The sequence below is a fragment of the Mixophyes fleayi genome, chromosome 5 (assembly GCF_038048845.1).
Source record: "Mixophyes fleayi isolate aMixFle1 chromosome 5, aMixFle1.hap1, whole genome shotgun sequence".
NCBI lineage: Eukaryota > Metazoa > Chordata > Amphibia > Anura > Limnodynastidae > Mixophyes > Mixophyes fleayi.
In genome coordinates, this window is record NC_134406.1 from 172,860,914 (window position 1) to 172,884,231 (window position 23,318).

Sequence of the window (23,318 nt, forward strand, 5' to 3'; positions counted from 1 at the left end):
AGCATGTACCCAAGAATGTCGCATTTTTCAGAGGCAGGCTACTCTGTGTATCATCTGCTTCACTAATAGGCATATTATTATTATTATTATTATTATTATTGTACATTTGTAAGGCACCACAGTGCTCCACAGCACCGTACACTAGGGAAGACAAGGACATACATAAAACAAGACATATACGTAAAACAAGAACAGACAAGGGAGACAAAATGAATGGAAACATGAAAACAAAGGGTATGGAGAACCCTGCTCATTAGAGAGCTTACATTCTAAAGTGAAGTGGGCACAGCTGAAACAAGAGGAGCAAGTGTGGAGATTGGGATAGTTGTGAGGGTGCATTAGTGTGAATAGTGTTATCGAGGATAAGGTCACCACTAAAAAAGAGATGGGTTTTCAAAGAGCATCCAAAGATTTGAAGGCTGTGGAAAACTCTGAGCGTGGTAGGGAATTCCATAAGTGGGGCGCAGCACGGGAGAAGTCTTGAAGGCGTGAGTGAGAGGTGGTTATCAGAGACGAGACAAGGTGCAGATCAGAGGTAATACTGTTGACAACCTGTTTGAAAAACTAAGGGATGTCATTGCAACATGGCTTATCCTGCTTGGACTCTCCTGAGGATATGTGATTTCTGATAACGCCACCAATATTGTTAGAGCATTACAGCGGGGGGAATTCCATCACATTCCCTGTTTTGCTTGCACAATCAACTTTTAAAAAATGACAATGACATGTAGGAGATGCTGTCTGTGTCCCGAAATATTTAGGGTCATTTTCGTGATTCTGCAACAGCATGTAGGAGCATGCAGCAGCTGCAAGAAGAATAGAATTTAGGGGGAATGTACTTTAGTCCAGCGCAGTGGAGAATACTTTCCGTGTTGTGCAAGGTGTTGAAACCACTCAAAGTAGTCACCTCTGCAGAGAGTGCAGACACTGTTAGCTCGAGTCAAGTGATTCCCCTAATTAGACTTTTTTGAAAAGCAGCAAGAGAAATTGAAGGAGGAAATGAAACAAAGCAATTCCGCTAATTATGTTGGACTTGTAGATTAAGTACTTTATTCGCTTTGCCAGGATCCAAGAGTTATCAACATCTTGAAATTGGATCATTACATTTTGCCAAATGTGCTTGATCCTAGGTTTTAGAGCTATGTCTGCTCTTTCTTTCCAACTGACCCAGATCTCAAGAGATACAATGAGCTCCTGGTCAGTAAGCTGACAGCTCAAGTGGTACATGACACAATGACGTCTCCTCCTTCAGTTTCTCTGGAAATTGCTGCTAGGAAAAAACTTAGCTTTCCCAAGACACCCAGTGGGGGTGCAGATGAGTCTGCACAATTATTTGAAATTTGGTGTGGTCTAAAAGAATTGCCCAAAAATCGTGACAGCTCTTCCGTAAAATTAACTACAAATTCTTTGAGGAAGGCCATTACCCGCAATTACATCAAAGTACACCGACTTCTGTGATGGTGGATTTCAGCAGGGATGAATTAGTATTGTTTGAGGATAATGTACATGCAGATGAGGGTGAATATGATGACAGTGTAGATTGCAGGTGCTGAGATCTAGCTGAGAGAAGGAAGCTGTCTGATGCAGGTATGCTTGGTAATATTTTGGGTGGAATGGCATGTTGGTAATTTTATGTTTTTCTACAGTAAACTTTCACCTTTATTAGAGAGGTGTTTTTTTCTTTACAAAGGTACAAGCTTTTTATTTATTTATTTTTTTCCCTGACTTAAAACCACTATGCACTTGAACATAGACTTTAGCACATGAGGTAGAGGGATTAGTATAATCATGACTGAGACTGGAGAGTGACAAGAACAATGCCACCCCTCCTGTTTCTGTATGAAGTATGGCACAGTATAATGTCACTGAAGACTTTTAAGAACACTGACAGCACTGAACCCTGCCACCTCTCCTGTTTCTGAGTGAGCTATGGTACAGTAAAATGTAACTGCAGATTTAGACCAAGACTGCCAGCCCTATTATTTCTATTTCAGCAATGACAATTAGCAATGGAGCAATGGAACTCTCCTCTTAGTGTGTTACCTATGTAACACAGTACAATGTGACTGCAGATTTAGACGACCAAGCCTGCCAGCCCTATTATTTCTATTTCAGCAATGACAATTAGCAATGGAGCTCTCCTCTTTGTGTTTTGCCTCTATAACACAGTACAATGTCACTGCAGATTTAGAAGACCAAGCCTGCCAGACCTATTATTTCTATTTCAGCAATGACACTTAGCAATGGAGCTCTCCTGAATGTCACTGGAGACTTTGAAGAACACAGCTATCCCTCCTCTTTCTTTTCTACCTATGACGCTGCCCAACTGCACTAGAGACTGCCAAGAACAGTGCTACCCCTTCTGTGTCCCTCTGTGAAATGGCGCTGGATCGCCGTTGAGGGCAGTACTTATAGAATCCAAAATTCGCGAGATCCAAGATCCGATGACATAACGATGATGTTTTGACTCGTTTTCAATTCTGAGGGCACTCAAAAGTACCGAGGCGGCTCAGCTCGGTCCTCGGATCTGCTAAGTCCAGGTGTGTTCGGTTCTCGCGGAACCGAGCCTGAGCATCTCTAGTTCAGATCCTCCAATAGCTGTTTCTAAGCAACCTTCCTGCTGTGTCTCCTCTGGATCCCAGTGCCGAGCCACACACTAAGCCACTGGGTGGCATCAATAACATACAGCAGAGGGGGTGTTACATTTAAAAGGTAAGTATAGTACTCACCAGAGGATAAGGTACTTGTTATCTAATAGAGCTTAGATTTTGGTGCTGTCATGTTATCTGTGCTTAAAATTGTGCTGACTAGACTTGCTGGACTTAAGTAAACTGCAAAACACTGAGCTTTTCACTGTCAGTTGGATTACCCTGCTGTGAGAACTTGGGATTTTGTATTTATGGGGGAATACACCGGAAGATGTATGGAGTTTGTCCCACAAGAACACACTGAGGGTACAACTGAGTGGGAGTTTAGCAATCTGCAATGGAGTACACAGAGTTTGTAGGCACTGTCTGGGCAGTGGGTAGTATGTACTAAAGTACACAAAGGTGTTAGCACTGTTTGAACAGCATGTAGCGTGCAATAAGGTACACAGAGGTGATGGCACTGTTAAGGCAGTAAACAAATGGATACAACAGAGTATATTGAGTGACCCTGTACACACACACACACACACACAGATGACAATAACTAGCAGGTGGGAAACACTGGTATGGAGTCTAAGACCCTGACTGGACTTCACCAGAGATCCTTGCAAGAGGATATGGACTTCGCTCAGGAAGGAGACAGTGTGTGGGTCAGTGTAGTTGGTTCCCTCCATGAAAGCAGCAGAGTACTTAGCTAGTATGAGGACTCTGTCAAAAACACCGCAAATGGAATTGCGGGTATGGGTGTGCTGCTGTCGGGGGACACTGAGCACAAGACTGGAAGAAACATGAATAGCTGCTATACTTGATAGTATAGTCCTGGTGTGGGAGAATCGATGTTGGGCACAATTTATACTCAGGCATTGATGAGTACACTGAGCAGGTTCTTATAATGGCTGGTTAATTGGTGATTCCTTGCATGTGTCATCAGTACTGGAGGTTAGTTGTTAAACCTGAGAGAGGTGTTATGTCATCTCTAGGCTGAGGCTAAGCTCAGCTGGGTCTGTTACGGATTCCAATTGGGAAGGCTAGCAATTAGTGGATGCTGAGTGTTGGAGGTGGGCCAGTGATATCTAAGACTGCTGGTACTAACACCTGCACACTTTCAAATACCATAAGCATCTGGCATCATTCATCAAAGGTTATAGGATCACCTAGCAGCCACAGGCACCATCTAGTACCATGTACCTGACTACTTTGTAATTATTCCTACCTCCATTTCTTCTCTGTTGCTGTGGGTTTTGCACTATCCAGCTCATATATTCTTTAAAGTGTACTACTGATGAATAGGTCAAATCCAGCAAAGTCACTATTTAATCACACTAGCAGATATGAGTAGTCTCAACAGCCCAAGGATCTACTGAGTCAGTTCATGGGTTAACATATTTTTTTTTTTTTACTTCAATAAATTTTTATTGAGTTTTTCAAAGTTAAATGGGGTACAGAAAAAAGAAAGGGTAACAAACACAGTTGAGGTAACAAACGAAAGGGTAATGAAAAAAACAAAAAAGGAACAAGAGGGGACACCCCCACGCAGGGGGGTGGGGGGGGGGTCACTCAATTGAAACAACGATATTATAGCATGCACGTTACTTTAAGAAGCATAAATAAAATATACACATTGGTCTTTCTCATAGTATGCCAGATGGGGAGACGTTAATACCTAGGTAGCTCAGATAGCACACAGGCAGAGCCTAATCGTTAGGCTGGGGTTCCTCTATGAGGGCTGCTGGGGATGGAGAGGGTGAAATATTTGAGGCTACTCGTGCTCTACCGGAGCCCTCTGTAACATATTCGTGCCAGCTAAACCATTTGAAAATTGGATTGGAGGCGGATGACGTATAGGGCACATCCGTTGTTTCCATTTCAAAACTAAACTGGATCTTAGACACGACCTTGGTGATGCTGGGGGGAGCAGGGGACTTCCAGTTCTGAGCAATTGCTGCTCTAGCAGCTATTAGTATGTGTCCTAATACATAGCGCTTATAGCTAGGAACCCCAGGCTGATAAATATGTAAGAGGGCTACCTTCGGGTCAAGAGTGACAGAAACTCGCAGGACCTCCGAAATCAAAGCGGATATCTCGCCCCAGAACGTCTGGATCACCGGGCATGTCCAAAAGACATGATAAACATCTGCTATCTGACCACATTGACGCCAGCAGAATTTAGACTGACTTGGCCATATCTTATGAAGGCGATCCGGGGTGAGGTAGAGCCGATTGAGGAGCTTAACATACATTTCGGTGTGATTGATGCATCTAGACATGCGGTGTGAGGAAATGTAGATCTTTTCCCACTGCTGGAGGGAGAGAGTCATACCAATATCTGTTTCCCATGGGTTAACATATTTTGTATCAACAACTGATCCTATCATTGTGCACTCTTCTCTGAGCTCTTTTTCCTAGTCTTATCGTATGAAGCATGACTTTTTGACTCAAATCTTTAGAGCCAATCACTTAACTGAGAATGGAAATGTCATGTGATAAACTCCAAATAGAAATTCCATATATTTTGAATAAAGTGTTGGTATTTATGCAGGCATACATTTGATACATATTATGTACTTCTAATTGCTATTTTCAAATAAGGACAAATGTCTGTAAGAAATAATATGCAGTACAGTACCTAGCTTGTAAAATGCATCGACAGTGAAAAAATAATATGCTTAATCAGTTGTTCTGAAAAGCAGCTGCTGTCAATTGTAGGAAAGAGTTTCCTAAATGTGACAAAAACTGTTATAAACAATGTTTCCTCTCAGGCTTAGGCAGATTTCTGGGTCATGAATACTGATAAGCAGTAATCAATATGCAAGTGCTTTTTCTCATGATAAGGTCTGAGTATCAACTGCAAGCTACTTTTTTTCTTGGCAGGTATACAAACAGATTAAAACACTTCTGAAACTAAAAAATATGAGAAGCTTACCTTGGAAATTTATATTTTGTGTTTTCAGCATTCTTAGGTGGGAGTTTATATCAGAATCTGACTAAATTCTATGGTTGGCTGGCTACAAATTCTATCATTTAAAGGAGAATGCATCTCCACTAGTATTTTTATTGTAAGGCTTCCTCTCTCAAGTACCAGAACTACAGGAATCGGCAGTGCCTTAACTAGATATTTTAGTATCCTGCGCGAGACAGGGTAACGGCGCCCCTCATCTAAATGGGAGTGACAATTGTCGAGTGGGCGTGACCAGCATATTGTGGGGGTGTGGCTAATGCTTTACAAGTGCTAGACCACACTGAAACCCCCTCCCTCCTCATTCTTCATGTTCTGACTTTGTAGGGATCTTTATGTAATGAGTCTCCATAGAATCACAGTACTTTCAATGCAGATATCACATGCTAGCTGTATACATTTTTTTATTTGTTATTGAAATAAAACTCACCGAAACAAATTGAAACATAATTGTAATGGTGCAATCTTCATCATACTGTGCCCTCTTCACGCTCTTGCTCCTCCATCACAGTGTCCCCTTCATCACAATGTACCTTCTTATCACCATCACACTAATATATACTGTATATACATACAAACACAATACAGAGAGCAACCTAGTGCCCGACAAACAATACAGAGAGCATCCTAGGGTCCGCCATACAATAAAGAGAGCATCCTAGTGTCCGCCATGCAATACAGTGAGCATCCTAGTGAGCGCCATACAATACAGAGAGCATCCTAGTGACTGCCATACAAGACAGAGAGCATTCCTATGATCGCCGTACAATACAAAGAATATTCCTATGACCGCCATACAATACAGAGAGCATTCTTGTGGCCACAATACATATACCATCTTAATGGCCACATATAATACAAAGAGCATTTTTATGATTGCCTCACAACACCACCCCCTCATCATCAATTAACCCCTCTTCAAATTCGTTAACTCCAGACTCCTCATAAAACCCCTTTCATCATTAACCCCTTTATAATCATTAACTCCCTCATTCAGTTTAATTATTAATCCCCACATCATAAATTAATTTCATTCATCTTCAACAAACCCCCTCATTACTTCCTTCAGTCTCATCAAAGTATATGTGTGCCCAGAGTGTCTGTCCCTGTATGTGAGTGTCCAGTGTCTGTACCAGTGCATGTGTGCCCATTTTATGTGTGCCCAGTGTCTATACCAGTATTTGTGCCTGAAAAATGACTTACCATAAGATGTCCAGAGACAGCACAGCGTGCATAGGAAGTTCCTGGATCCTGGAATGCTAAGGGCCCTATTTTGAAAATAAAATGGGTCTAAAAAAGTCCAACCAGCTCTGGCATTAAATTAATAGCACCCACGTTTAATAATTAGGCCTCCTTCCAGCCCAAGCATTAAAATAATACTTGTCCTATTTAATAACTAAACCTATTTCTTTCCCTTCAAGCAGGCCCAGCAAAAAAGTAAATAGCATTTACGTTTAATAAATATAAACATTTACCACAACCATCCCCAGCATTATAGGCCCTCCCCAATCTCAGCCTCACAGTTAATTAATAGACCCAAACCACCCCAGCATTAAATTAAAGGTCCCGTCAACTCACCTTAAATTAATAGACCCCACTATTAAATTAAAAAGCTCCATCAATAAATTAAATTGCCCCACCATCATCCCACAAATAAAATAGTACCCATTAAATAATTAGCCCCCACCTAAACTCCACCATGAAATTAATAGCCTACCTCCCACCCACGTACTAAGACACTCCCCTCCCTACCATCATATCACAGATTATATTAACACCCCATCCTCCCCTCACACATAGTATCAGCATATAACATACACCCCCCCCCTTCTCTCCTCTCACATAATGGCAGCATACAACCCCCTCTCATATAGCAGCATGCAAAATACACCCAACCCTCCCCCCTCCTCCATCATAGCAACATGTAGCATACACCACCCCCCCTTCTTTCCTCACACATAATAGCAGCATACACCCCCCTCACACATAGCAGCATACAACATACAACCCCCCTCCCTGCATCATAGCAGCACACATCCCCCACACCTATTTTCTTTCTTCTGTTTCTAACTGTCCAGCCGTCACTGTGTGCACCTGGCTTTTCTCTACTGCTCTGCTCCCTAGCAGCGTCATGACCTCAGATGCTGCAGGGACAGAGGGCAGCGTTAGAAGATAGGAGGAGCCAGGTGTCAGGCGCCATCTTGGATGCACCTGGCGGCTGGCAGTCAGAATCTGATGTCTGTCACTTGTCACAGAGACAGGTAGCAGGCGGCTGCTGTGCCCCCTTGGGCTTGCAACCTTACCGACGACGGCACTGTCTGCACCTGCCTAGTTATGGCTCTGGGAAAAGGTTCTGCAATCTCTGCTGTATAGTTGCCTACTCTCCCGAAATGTCCAGGAGACTCCCGAATTTTTGCATGTTCATCCCAGACTCCCTGGAGAGTAGGGCTAACTCCCGTTTCCTGCCCTGTTCGTTGGTGAATTGGGTGGGGGTGGGGCTAATCGCATCATCCTGTCCCCACCCCCTGCTGTAAATGAACGAAATTGGTGTGGTTTAGCAGAGGGGTGGGGCCTAAATACGTGATTCAGATGGCCATTCCCCAGGAAGCTGCATGGAGATATCCCCTCCTGGATGTGAGCTCTCCAAAGTAGGCAAGTATGATACTGACCTCAATCTTTTAGTGGCAGGAGATTTTTGAATCTTAATGCCCCTGACGCATTTGTGCGAGTTAGAACATAGTGGTGATGGGCCAGGTAAAAAGATCTCTAACATGTATTGCTAATGAATGTACTGAGAAGGAGGAAGAGGATCTTCAGACATCTGAGATCACAGTCTGGCACAAAAAATGAGGAAGGCGACCATGAGAAGACCACGGCTGGAGAAAGTGGGATGGCCAAAAGTAGCTTGTGCCTTTTAGAATTTTTTAAATAATTATTTAAGTAATGATCTATAGTGTATAACAGACACCACATCAGGGTAGTTTTCCTCTAGACAGTATAATGAACAGATAGAGGGAAGCACTGCATACAGTCATGGCCAAAACATTGTGAGAATGACACAAATATAAGTTTTCACAAAGTTTGCTGCTTCAGTATTTTAGACCTTTTTGTCATATGTTGCTATGCTTACTGAAGTAAAATTACAAGCAGTCAAAATCCAGTCTGACTCCCTCGCAAAATATATTATTTCTAGTACTCAGGAAACAGGTTTACCCATAAATGTACTCAAACTAAGGGCAGTGTTCAATGCCTTAGTCCAGGCTCAGTCTCAACTATGGAACAATTCAATACAGATCCAGTCAGACACCGCCATGGCTGTGGCTTATATAAATCACCAGGGAGGGACAAGAAGCTCCATGGCTATAAAAGAAGTCTTCCGCATCATGAAGTGAGCGGAATGGTGGGCCCAGGCAATTTTCCTATCAGGAGTGGATATTTAAGTTGGCATGCAATCCATCTAGAGGAATGGTCTCTTCACCCAGATGTGTTTACCCAAATAGTCAACAAGTGGGGTCAGCCAGACATAGACTTGATGGCCTTCAGATCAAACAACAAAGTGGCGAAATATGGTGCGTGGATGAGGGACCCACAGTCCTTCCTGTCGGATGCAATGACAGTGTCAAGAAAGCCAAATAGTTGGGATGATCTTGATCTCCTCAGCAGACACTTTGGCTCGACCTATTCGCATCGGCTTGTCAGAGATAAGAGCGTTTAGTGTAGTGGGTAACTCCTGGGATGCCAATACATCTTTAATTTGTTCAGCGAGACCTTGCCAGAAGGTGACTACGGCCTCATTGTCTTGTTGAAATTCCGAAGACAGAGTTCTGAATTGTATTATGTATTATATATTGTGTGAGGGTTCTAGACCACTGACGCAGTCTGAGGAGACGATGCTGTTGAAGAGACGCGGCCTGGATGATCAAATTTTTTTTCTAAATGCAGATGTGAAGGCGGCAGCATCTTGCAGAAGGGAGTACTTCCTTTCCCAGAGGGGCGAAGCCCAGGCAAGAGCTTGTCCTGACAAATGGGATATAATATAAGCGATTTTAGAGCTGTCCATGGGAAAATTCTGAAGAAGTAGCTCAAATTGGTTTAAGCATTGGTTCAAGAATCCTTGACAATTCCTCACAAGTGTTCTAACTCTGGATTAGGGCCGATGCTGCAGCCGATGAACGAACGGCCTAACTCGCGAAGGCAGGAACAAAGGTACGTATGAGCACCGACGGGAGTCAGAGGAGATGCTTCCTATAAGGTAGGAGACCTGATGAACTGACACCCATATGAAATCTTATCAGAGCGGGAGCATGAACATCGGAAGCGTCGATCCAAGAAAGCTCCATCCTTTCCAGTCTACCAAGTATTTAATTTTGCCTTGCAAGAGCTTGGAATCCAATATTTGAGAAATCTCAAATTCGTCTGACTGCTGGGCAATCGGAGGAGCAGAAGCCGTAAACCTGGAGGAAATCTGATTAATAATAAGAGGTTTGATGAGTGAGACATGGAACATATTAACAATCCGAAGTGAATCTGGTCATTTTAGTTTGACCGACACAAGATTGATCACTCAGAAATTTTGTATGGCCTGACATAATGGGTTGAAAATTTCATGGATGAGACTCGAAGGCAAGTGTTCTTGGTTGATAGCCAAACTTTGTCTCCCACTTTTAGTGGAGGTACTGCTTGACGTCTTCTATCTGTGAAATGTTTATATTGGTGACATGCTTTCCTGAAACATTTGAGAGTCTGATCCCATATGGACAAGAAGTCCCGGTGGAGTACGTTGGCTGCAGGAACTGGAGTTGAGGAAATGGCCTTGAAACTGGGTAGGTTGGGATGTAACCCATAGACAATAGTGAACAAGGTGGATAAACTAGATTCATGGTAAAGATTCATGGTAAAGATTGTTATGTGTGAACTCTGCCCATGCTAGAAGGTTCACCCAAATTGTCTTGTGAAGCTGAGGAGTATAAATGAATAAAAGTCTCTAGATCCTGATTTACCCTCTCGGTTTGTCCTGCAGATGATAGGATGAGGAACAATTTAACTGAATGTCCAGGAGTTTGCGCAAAGATCTCCAGAATTTTGCAGTAAATTGTACTCCCTGATCCGAGACAATTTCAAGAGGGCATCCATGCAGGCGAAATATCTCCTTGATAAATAACTGTGCAAGAAGGGGAGCAGAAGGCAGTCCAGTCAGAGGAATAAAGTGTGCCATTTTCGAAAAACGTTCTCCGACCACCCAGATATCATTGTATTTCTTACATGGTTGAAGGTCAGTCACAAAATCCATGAAGATGTGTGCCCAGGGTTTGGAAGGAATTAGAAGTGACACAAGGGGACCCACCAGAGACTGACAAGGAGGTTTATGCTGCGCACAAATTTGACAGGCTGCCACAAATTGCTTGACATCTGATCTGAGAGTAGGCCACCAATAATTTCGGGAGACTATTTCAAAAACTTTGGCTGTGCCAGAGTGGCCTGAGAACCGAGAGCAGTGGTACCAGCGTAGGAGCTTTTTACGCTGATTTGAAGGTACAAAGCTTTTTCCTGGAGGAGGCATTGGCGGAAAAGACACTGAAGTGGCTTGCAAACATTTTGATTCCAGACTGGGATGGTTAATGATATCAGACAGTTCTGGTTCCCACGTGAATGCTCTGGATAAGGCATCTGCCTTTCTATTTCTTGATCCTGGCTGAAATGTCACATTTAAGTTAAACCATGAAAATAAGAGAGACTAGCGAGCCTGTCTGGGATTCAGACATTGGGCTGTCTGAAGGTAAAGTATACTTTTGGGTTCGGTGTAGACCGTAACAGGGAACAATACTCCTTATAACAGCTCCTTATCCCCAATTGTATAATTCTTTTCTGCCGGAAGAAATTTACGAGAGAAGAAAGCACATCGGTGGAGTTGTTTCTCTGGAGGGAATCTCTGGGATAATACTGCGCCAACTCCAACTGCCGAGGCATCCACTTCAACAAGGAATGGTAAAGATGTGTTGGGTTGTCTTAACACTGGAGCCATGGAAAAAGCCTCCTTGAGGGAATCGAAGGCAGATAATACTGATGTTGGCCATATCTTGGTATCTACCCCCTTGTTGGTGAGGGCAACGATCGGCACCACATTCGAAGAATAGTTAAGAATAAATTGCCTGTAGTAGTTGACAAATCCCAAGAAATGTTGGATGGTTTTTAGTCCGGAGGGGATAGGTCAGTTGATAATGGTTCAGACTTTTTCAGGGTCCTTGTGTTAAACATCTCCTGACACAATGTAACCCAAGAAGGTAGTTTCTGGTGTTTCAAAAACACACTTCTCTGGCTTACAGAACAGCTGGTTAGCTCTGAGCCTGGACAGCACCTCTGCCACATGAGATTTTAAATCTGGCGATAAAAATCAAAATATCATCTAAATAAACAACGACAGAAGAATACAGGTCTGTAAAAATTTTGTTCACAAAACTTTGGAACACTGCTGGGGCATTGCTGAGGCCAAACAGCATAACCAAATATTCATAGTGACCAGTGTCAGACTGGGCCATGAAGGGCCCACCGGGGGACTGCAACGCTAGGGGCCCACCAGAGGGGGTGTGGCAAGCCATCAAAGAGGCTAGACCAGATACTAGAGGGGGAGTAGTCAGCCCACGAAGGACAGCTAGCACCATAGTGTAGTATATAAAGCATGCAGTGTGTATGTAAAGAATACACAGTCTTGATCTGCCCCTTAGATTGGGCAGAACAGTCACCAAAAATCCGGATTGTCCCACTAGACTCAGAACATTTGTCAGACTGTCCTACCTGTTCTTGTCACTTTGACCATCTGTGGCTGCTGGTTTCTTTACTTGTGGCTTGTCTGGATCCTGGAATGTTGGGGGCCCTATTTGAAAAGAAAAATGGGTACATTTAGAAAATTCCAACCAGCCCCGGCGATAAATCAATAGGACCCACAATTAATACTTAGGCCTTCCTCCAGCCCCAACATTAAAGTAATAGTATTCACATTTAATAAATAAACCTATTTCCCTCCCTCCAGACAGCCTCAGCAATAAATTAATAGCATTTACGTATAATAAATATACCTATTTCCTGCAACCGTCCGTGCCATTAAATAATTCATATTCACATATAATAATAGACCTCATGCTCCTCAAACTCAGCCCCGCATTCAATTAATGGCGCCCAAACACCCCATCTTAAATGAATAGTCCCCACTATAAAATGAAATTGCCCCATCATCACCCCACAAACAAAATAGCACCCATTAGTTAGCCACCACCTACCACACACACATTACATTGCCACAACCCCGCTGTGCCATAACATACACACTATACTGTGCCCCTTCATCACCATGCAGTGCCTCCTTATGATCACACTGCGCACTCCATGTTGCTTTTGCTCCCCCCTTCTCCAGGCACCCCTTCATCACCCTGTGCCATGCTGCTTTGGCCCCCTTCACACTCTGCCATGCTGCTTTGGCCCCCCCTTCACATTCTGCCATGCTGCTTTGGCCCCCCCATCACACTCTGCAATGCTGCTTTGGCCCCCCATCACACTCTGCCATGCTGCTTTGGCCCCCCATCACACTCTGCCATGCTGACCTGCCCCCCCCCTTCACACACTGCCATGCTGACCTGGCCCCCTTCACGCTCTGCCATGCTGCTTTGGCCCATTTTTACTCTCTGTCATGCTGCCTTGGCCCCTTCTCACTCTCTGCTATGCTGCCTTGGCCCCTTCTCACTCTTTGCCATGCTGCCTTGGCCCCTTATCCCTCATTCCTCTCCCCATTTCCCTCTTTCATCCCTCACTTTCCATAATTTCCCCCTCATTCATCTCTGTTCATTGATCTGTCTGTAAAAAAAAATGTCAGGCTGGCTTGGGAGCGCACTTACTTACCTGTGCAAAGCTCCGGCCGGCGTCCTTTCTTCATGTTCCTCTGGGCAAACAGAAACTCCACCTCCCCTGCTCAAAGTGAAAAACACACTACTGCGCAGGTGCAGAGAGCCCAGACGCGGCTCTCTGCACCTGCGCGGTAGTGTGGTTACCTGAAGTGTTGCCGCCATCGTAAGTGTAGGGAACCAGGTGTTCAGTAAGCTCCGCCCTAACAACGGAGGGGGCGGAGCTTCAACCTGGCAGGGCGTACCAGTGGTTAGCCTGGCTGCCTGGCAGGCCAGTCCGAGTCTGGTAGTAGCCGTCCATAGTATTGAATGCCGTTTTCCACTCATCTCCCTCAAGAATTCTGATAAGATTATAAGCGCCCCTCAGGTCTAACTTGGTGAATATTTGTGCCCACTTAATTCTGTAAAATAATTTGGTGATCAATGGAATAGAATACCCTTTTTTTAAGGTGATAGCATTGAGGCCTCTGTAGTCGATACAAGGACGTAATGTCCCATCTTTTTATTTCACACAAAAAATCCTGCACCTGCGGGAGAAGAAGATGGTTGAATAAAGCCTTGTGAGACATTTTCTTTAACTTAATCTGACATGGCTTGTGTTTCAGGGACGGATAGGGGATAGACACAATCTATAGGTGGTATTTCACCCGGAAGAATATCAATTGCACAGTCCCAAATGCGATGAGGAGATAGTAATTCCGATTTTCGTTTATCAAATACGTCCGCAAATGATTGATACTGGGGTGGAAGCAAGGTTTTGGCTGCCACGGAACGAGGCATCACACTGAGTAGAGGTTTCACTTGTAGCAGGCAATTGGAATGGCAGGAAGGGCCTCAGGACAATATCTGTGAAGAGGTACAGTCAATTTGAGGAGAATGCCAATGTAACCATGGAAAACCCAAAATGATGGGACTGGTGGTGTGTTCTAATACATAAAAATACATTTTCTCAAAATGTAATGCTCCAATCTGCAGAGACAAAGGCTCCGTCAAGAACAAAATTTTCCCGTGGGGGATTGGACTTCCGTCAATAGCGATAAGGACCAAAGGTGTTGCTAATGGACAGGTAGGTAGAGATAAGGATTCTACCACCGAGGATTAAATAAAATTCCCAGCTGCCCCAGAATCCAGTAATGCAGATAATATTTTGGGACCAGATGGTCCATGGAGAATTATGGGGATGACACAAATAGAAGAAGAACTTATACTTGGAGAGGATTTAAACGTTCCTAACCTGACTAACAAGTTAGGGTTTGGCATTTCCCTGCTGTTTGGAACAGGAAGCAAGAAGATGCCCGGAATCACCACAGTAAATACATAATTTCTTAGAGATTCTTCTCTGTATCTCATCAGGAGAAAATTTGGCTCAACCTAATCGCATCGGCTCGTGTCAGAGCAATTTAGAGACAGAGGACGAGAAAAAGGTTTATAAACAGTTCGTCGTGGAGATTCCCTTTCAGGTGCTCTTTCCCGACAGCGGATATCCACGCTGTGACATAGTGAGATAAGAGCTTCTAGTATAGTGGGTCACTCCTGGGATGCCAATACATCTTTAATTCGTTCAGCGAGACCTTGCCAGAAGGTGGCTACTAAGGCCTCATTGTTCTATTGAATTCCGAAGACAAAGTTTTGAATTGGATTATATATTGTGTGAAGGTTCTAGACCCCTGACGCAGTCTGAGAAGACTAGATGTGGCCAAAGAGACACAGCCTGGTTCATCAAAACTTTTTCTAAATGCAGATGTGAAGGCAGCAGCATCTTGCAGAAGGGAAGAGCTTGTCTTGACAAAAGGGATATAATATAAGCGACTTTAGAGCCATTGGTGGGAAAATTCTAAGGAAGTAGCTCAAATTGGATTGAGCATCGGTTCAAGAATCCTCGACAATCCCTGTGTTCACCGGAAAATTTTTGTGGAGTTGGCAACCGCAGAAGTATAGTCACGAATCACGATAATAGGATAGCCTGAGCAAGAAAGTACACTCACAGGTCTAAACAGCGGAATAAGCTGAACAGATATAGCTGTGAAGCGATGCACTGCGGTGAGCAGAAGTACTGAGATCCACGCAGATGATATAACTCTGGAACAGGACCGTTGATGAGCGATACCCTGCAGTGAGGTCACAGGTCTTGACTGTGGAATAAGCTGAACAGGTACTGCTGTGAAGCAATGAACTGCAGAGAGCAAAAGCACTGAGATCCACACAGGTGTTATAACTATGGAAAAGGACCAATGCTGTAGCCGATGAACGAACGGCCTAACTCGCAAAGGCAGGAAGAAAGGTAAGTATGAGCACGGACGGGAGTCAGAGGAGATGCTTCCTATCAGGTAGGAGACCTGATGAAGTGACACCTATAGAAAGGAGGAGGACCCTTATAAAGGGAACTGGCTGGTGATCCTTCTATCACCGTGGAGCAGAGGTTTAAAAAGGTTCCCGGGGTTGCGCATATGGAGAATGCTTGGCAAGATGGCGTCCGAGGATAGGGGAATGCCAGGCTATACATCAGATAGGGGTAACCCATGTATACAAGGCTCAGAATGGAACTAAATCGGGGAAATGCGTGATAGACAGTTCCCTGGAATTTCGGATTGGTGTACATCTTTACCCCACTTCCAATGTTGCCGTGAGTGTTGAAAAAGATCAGACATGAAAGAGTTCCAGTGATTCTCTTGGCTCCGGAATGGCCAAGAAGTTCTTGGTACGCGGATCTTCTCGCTATGTCCGTAGAGCCTCCTTGGCGACTGCCACATAGAGTGGATCTTCCAAGTCAAGGTCCATTCTTTCATCAGAACCTTGTTCAATTTGCTTTAATGGCGTGAATGTTGAAATCCTTATCCTTAAAAAGAAGTGTTTATCAGACAAAGTCATTCAGACTATGCAGACGCCATCGTTATCCATCCAAGATTGTTGGCTTTCCTGCAGGATGGCTTCGATAAAGATTTGCGCCTTGCTTCCCTTAAAGGACAGGTTTCAGCATTGTCCGTATATTTCCAGAAACTACTTGCAGTTTTACCGGATGCCCAAACATTTGCATGTCCAACCTCTGTTTACCTCTCCAGTAGCTCCGTGGGATCATAATTTAGTTTTCTTGGCCTTGCAGGAACCTCCGTTTGAGCCATTAGTCAGTTTCTCTGAAACTCATGACTTGGAAGTCAGTCTTTTTGTTGGCTATTTTGTCAGCTCGTAGGGTCTCTGAATTGGCTGCTTCTTGTCGCTCATCTTTCCTCATGTTTCACGATGATAGGGTGGTACTATGTACCATACCATCATTTCAGCCTAAAGTAGTAGCTAAGTTTCCCATTAACCAGGATATTGTCATTCCTGCTTTCCCTGGCAACAGTTCTTCTGATCCGCAGAGTTTAAGACACTTTTTTTTTTTACCATACCTCTTCTGTACGTAAGTCAAATTCTCTTCTGGTGCTTTATGATGTTCTGGTAACAAGAAGGACAGGACAGAGGTTATGGCGTGGGGCACTCTAGGATAAGAGGTTGTGAAAGGTATGTATGATAAAATGCAAATCTTTATTGGTATATATTAAAATGAATACATCCTAGCAAATTAAAGCTACGCAAAAATATTAAAAGAAAACAAAAACAGTGAAATTAAAAGTTGCAAATCAACTGCAACAATCGCTCTGTGGTCAAATTCTTAAAGCTGATAAATCATATAATATGATGTAAATACATGAATCAGTCGGCAACTATAGAATCTTGAGGCCAGGGCCGGATTTACCGCTAGGCAACCTAGGCACCTGCCTAGGGCCTAGCGGCTCTCAGGGGTCCCAGAGGGGAGGACAAGAAGAAGAACTCGGGGCGTTGGGTGCCGCGAGGCGGGGGAGGGGCTGCTTCAGCTTAGCTACCTTTTCAGGTCACTCTGACATCACAGGGTCATGTGGCAGCGGGCACATGGTACACAGTGTTAGGTGGGCTGCGCTGGATCTCTATGGTAGTCAGTGTGCAGAAGCTGCAGCTGTTCCTGGAGTCACAGATAAAGGTAAGAAGAAGGGGTACTGTGATGGAGAGCTAGTGTGTGTGCGATTGAAGCTGCAGTGTGCTGGGCCCAGAGAGGGGAAATGTGTGAAGGTGCTGGACACAGAGAGAGGGCAAGTGTGAAGGTGCTGGGCACAGAGAGGGGACATGTGTGAAGGTGCTGGGCACAGAGAGGGGGCATGTGTGAGGGTGCTGGGCACAGAGAGGGGGCATGTGTGAAGATGCTGGGCACAGAGAGGGGGCATGTGTGAGGGTGCTGGGCACAGAGAGGGGGCATGTGTGAAGATGCTGGCCAGAGAGGGGACATGTGTGAAGGTGCTGAGCAGAGAGGGGACGAAGGTGCTGGGCAGAGAGGGGGCATGTGTGAAGGTGCTGGGCAGAGTAGGGGCATGTGTGAAGGTGCTGGGCACAGAAAGGGCATGTGTGAAGGTGCTGGGCAGAGAGGGCACAGTGTGATGAAAGGGACAATAATGAGGGTCCGCATGGTGATCCAGGAGTAGCAGTGTGATGTGCGGCGGCACATAGCTTACCCTTCTACTAAACTATAGGAGTATATGCCACGCTAAAATATAGTGCTATGGATTGTTTCAGGGTGGGGCCTCCAAACCATTATCTTGCCTAGGGCCCAATGAGGTCTAAATCCGGCTCTGCTTGAGGCAGAGATATATCTATAAAATTTTGAATAAAATCATCTGTCCTCTGTCTATCATACCATAATGAGTACCATAGACTACTAGATTTACTAATCTCCTTTAATTAGGAGCCCCAATCGCTGTCCTAGTACAAATTTCTAGGATAGGGATCTGATATACTAAATTATTATATCTAGTATGTGTCAATTATATGGTGTGAACACTGCAATTGATAACAGGCTCACTATCTGTATTAAAGGATTGGGACAGTATGAACCATAGATCTATATTTTGCCCCTAAGAAATAGGTACAATTAGCAATATAATTTCTTATATATAGGTCTGACAAATTCGGAGGCTGTGTCTACTATAATTCTTGACACACACACTGATAGTTTATCCAGAAGGTTAGTATCTCGTGAGCCCTCTGAACCTAAAATATATAAAGGCGCTAATCACTGTGATGTCCCCGGAGCCCCACACATTAATTATATCTCCATTGTCATTTATAAATCAGTGAGGATCGGACATTGATAAGGCGCTCACATCTACACTTATATATGAGTCTAACATATCCGAAGACTGTGTCTGCTAAAGTTCATAACACACACATTTGTTGTCTGTCTAGATACTTTGTATCTCTCGTTAGCCCTCTGATCCTGAATAAGGTAGAAGCGCTAATCGCTAACCCATACTTGCCAACTCTCCCAGAATGTCCGGGAGACTCCCGGATTCTGGGTGGGTCTCCCGGACTCCCGGGAGTGTATGGCATTCTCCCGCATCTGCCCACTTCCTAGTGAAGTAGGCAGAATTACGTCCAAAATTATGTCACGGGGGCGGGTCCAAAATGATGCGATTTTTGGATCCCCGCCCCCCACACGCCCACCTCCCCCCGGCAGCTCCCGGACACCAACTAGAAGAAGTTGGCAAGTAGGCTCTAACCTTCCAGGATTTTATCAGGTTTACATGATAGATTTGTTTGGGTTTTCTTTTCCCTGACTGAAACACTTTATAATGAGGATTTCAAATGGTCCCTGACACTTTGCTTGGGGATATACACAGTAAGGGTGGCTTGGGGCAAGAGCAAGTTTAAATCTGGGTCTGGCACTTGTTTATGAAAGTGAATTAAAGAAAAATGGAGTATAAGGTGGAATTATAAGACAATTCTATGATTATGGAATTCTCAATACCCCCACTATGTATACCAGAGATTGGAAAGGGGTTGTCTCCAAAGGGTTTTTTAGATGTGGTATATGTTTAGCATGTAAAGCAACTTTCACAGATCAAAAGAATAAGATCTCTAGTTTTGTGGTCGATGACCATGAATACCCTATTAAGACGTTCCTTAGTTGCAACACTCCAAATGTAATTTATTTGCTTGAATGCAAATGTGGTCTTTTTTATGTGGGGCGGACCACTCGCCCTCTCAAGGTCAGATTGTCTGAACATCTCCGTAACATAAAGAAGGGCTATGATAAACACTCTGTGTCTGCTCATTTTAAAAGTCACCACAATTGTACCACGAGTGGTCTAAAAAAATTTCTAGCTATTGATAAAGTAGATAGCAATTGGAGACATAGGAATACCTTGACATCTCTCGCTAAGTGCGAGATGAGATGGATTTATAAATTGGGAACTCTGTCTCCAAAGGGTCTAAACCAAGACTTTGAATTAAAGTGGTTTCTTTCTGATGATTAGTGGGACTCTCACTGAGTCAGCACTGGTAGCTGTGTGGGCTATAATCTTAGGTATCTGCTATGTCTGGGAAGCTAAGCAGCAGTGTCTTGGGTTGGGCTGTGGATGGGGGACTCCGCTGTTTACCATCATTATCTTTTATTTATTTTTTGTAGTGTTTTGTTTCTTCTATGTTTATTATATTTTATTCTCTATTTTATTCCCTATTCTATGTTATTTATTACATATTTTAACTAGGTTGTAATTGTGATCCTTCAGTGATTACGTATATTATTACAAATTTGGCTATAAAAGCATTCGGGTATGGACTCCTCCCACATACCTTGACAAAGGCTCCAAGAGAGCCGAAACGCGTTGGTTTATGGGAGTTATGCTGATCGGATCAGATGTTTGATGTTGACAGGGATTGCTCTTCCAGTTTGGCTTCTCTTCTCCACGTAGCGGACATTGCTCGTTATATTACCGGGATATGCCTTGCAGTTTATGATCATCTGCTACGTGTATGGGTCTAGTCTGTGACGTCTTCTTTGTTTTTCACTATGATGGAAGTGACACTCTTTATTAGAGGAATGATGTTATAAGACGATTCCACTCCATGATACCTACAGGCTGTCTTTTCGGTTTGTGTCTATTTTCATGCCGGTATATTAACTACGGGTGAACTGACTCCAATCATTTTAGAAGAACTGAAATACCCTTTACATCTAGGAAACTTATTTGAAGACTCCTAGAAAGACTTTTCTCAATAAGAGTTATTTCGGACAATCATTGCAAAAGTCTACTCCCTCGCTCTGATTTCTGATGTTGGCGCATGTCAGTAAATTCTATGTTATTTGTTTGCTCTGATATTGGTATGGTTCGGTGTTACCTACTTTGAATTTGCTACAAGCCGCTTACTGATTTTATCATTGTTGCGCCATATTGGATTTGGTATATTTTGATTTGCTGTTTATTGGTTAGTAGTTGTTAGACCCCATGTGGTGGTTTTACAAAGCGGGATGTAGTCAATCTGTCAATGCTAAAGCTGTCAACACCAAAATGTTGACAAGTTCAATGTTTAGTTACATTGTGATTGTCGAAAACTGCCGGACACAACGACCAATACAATAAATAATACCGTAAAAAAATTAAATAACCCTCAATACATAAATAACAAACTAAAAAAAGTACCTTCCCACAAAGGTAACTCTAGTGCAAGCAAAATCTGAGGGAGAAAAAGCGTGGGGTATCCCAGATTCCACTAGTACCAGCACCAGCACTGGACTTTTCCATGGGGTCCTCCTGCCATAATGACAACCTACCCCATGCTGGTCAGCACAGAGCTGGATTTCCTAGGGAGATGTATCTGCAATAAAAAGCGGACCCCCTCCCCCAGGGGTACACAGGCCTGTGCTGAAAGTACTAGGGCTCTTACCACACCCCTGGGCAGTGGGTGTGGGGCAATAAAAAATATTTTATTGTAAAAGTACCTTTATCTCCCTTGTGCACTACATGTCATAGCAAGCCCAGGCTGCAATTAGTAGTTTGGGCATGCTGGGACCTGTAGTGCACCAAGACAAAATGTAAATAAAACTACACCCCCTGTTAAAAAAAATAACTTAATTGGAAATAAATAAATAAACCCCTCAACAGTCATGGCCAAAAGTTTTGAGAGTGACACAAGTATTGGTTTCCACAGAGTTTGCTGCTTCAATGTTTTTAGACCTGTTTGTCAGATGTTGCTATGGTATACTGAAATAAAATTACAAGCATTTTATAAGTGTCAAAGGCTTTTATTGACAATAATATTAAGTTTATGCAAAGAGTCAATATTTGCAGTGTTGACCCTTCTTTTTGAAGACCTCTACATTTCGCCCTGGCATGCTGTCAATCTACTACTGGGCCACATACTGACTGATGGCCGCCCATTCTTGCCTAATCAATGCTTGGAGTTTGTCAGAATTTGTGGGTTTTTGTTTGTCCACCCGCCTCTTGAGGAGTGACCACAAGTTCTCAATGGAATTGAGGTCTGGGGAGTTTCCTGGCCATGGACCCAAAATTTCAATGTTTTGATCCCAAGCTGGAAAAGGCATTGTTCATCGCCAAACTGTTCTTGGATGGTTGGGAGAAGTTGCTCTTGGAGGATGTTTTTTTACTATTCTTTATTCATGGCAGTGTTCTTAGGCAAAATTGTGAGTGAGCCCACTGCCTTGGCTGAGAAGCAACCACACACATGAATGGTCTCAGGATACTTTACTGTTGCCATGACACAGGGCTGATGGTAGCGCTCACCTTTCCTTCTCTGGAGTATTATTTTTCCAGATGCCCTAAACAATCTGAAAGGGGATTCATCAGAGAAAATGACTTTACCCCAGTCCTCAACTGTCCAATCCCTATACCTTTTGCAGAATATCAGTCTGTCCCTGATGTTTTTCCTAGAGTGAAGTGGCTTCTTTTCTGGCCTTCCTGACACCAGGCCATCCTCCAAAAGTCTTCGCCTCACTGTGCGTGCAGATGCACTCACACCTGCCTCCTGCCATTCCTGAGCAAGCTCTGCACTGGTGGTGCCCCAGTCCTGCAGCTCTACCAACTTTAGGTGAAGATCCTGGCGCTTGCTGGACGTTCTTGGGTGCGGCGCTTCCAGGTATCGGCAGTCATGTGACTGCATTCGAGGGCGGTTAATTCAAACAGGAGCTTCATATATAATCCTCACTCACACTCCTGCAGTGTCAGAGCAACTCGTATGATACCTGTTTGACTCCCTTGTGCATTCTGATTGTACCTCATTCGCAGTGACTCTGTCCTCTGTGTTCTTACTCCCAACTGACTCCCTGTGTACCGGACTTCTTTGACCTCGCTACTGCCTTCCGATTACCACTGCCAGCATGTGTACCGAACCAAACTTGTCCTGACCTTACATCCATCTCCTGCACTTGTACTTCAGATTGCCGGAAGTTCAGATCATTTTGTTTTGTGAATGTGCTGTCCACTAGTTACAGTGTTGGAAGCTGACTCTTGCGTACAATAGCTTCCCAGCACAGCAGAAAATACATAAAGACATAGTAGGGAGAAATTTCACCCCCTGTCTCCCAATCTAAAAATCTTTTAGATCTGGTGACAAATTCTCAAAACCCGGGAACAGGGGATCAAAAATGGGAGACAACTGAAAAAATATGGATACATTATTGTTTCTTAGGCTGAATCCCTACAGGCAGTGATGATGTAGCTCAAGTCCTTTAATATCTGCATACAAGACTATAACAATCTAAAGAAACCTATATTAAGGTTATGTTGTTTTGTTGTTGCCTATGTTTACTTGTGTTGCTGTGGCTATACCACTCTAATGTAAAGCTGTGTGTTTTTCATCATTTGTTTGTTAAAAAGAGCTTATGTGACTTTATCCCAAACAAGTCCGCTATTGCGTCTATGCATTTGCCCGACCTCCGACTCTTTTTCACATACACATAAATCACTGTTTTCCTCTTATAGAGTTAGAGCAACACTAGCTACAATGACAGGGTACTAT

At 43.7% G+C, this 23,318-nt stretch overlaps 1 protein-coding gene across 1 annotated transcript in view; it reads left to right on the top strand.

The window, feature by feature from the left end:
* The window catches only part of BMP6 (bone morphogenetic protein 6), a 201,007-nt gene that overhangs the window by 155,544 nt on the left and 22,145 nt on the right, over positions 1-23,318 (top strand). The gene's annotated exons all lie outside the window — the stretch shown is intronic.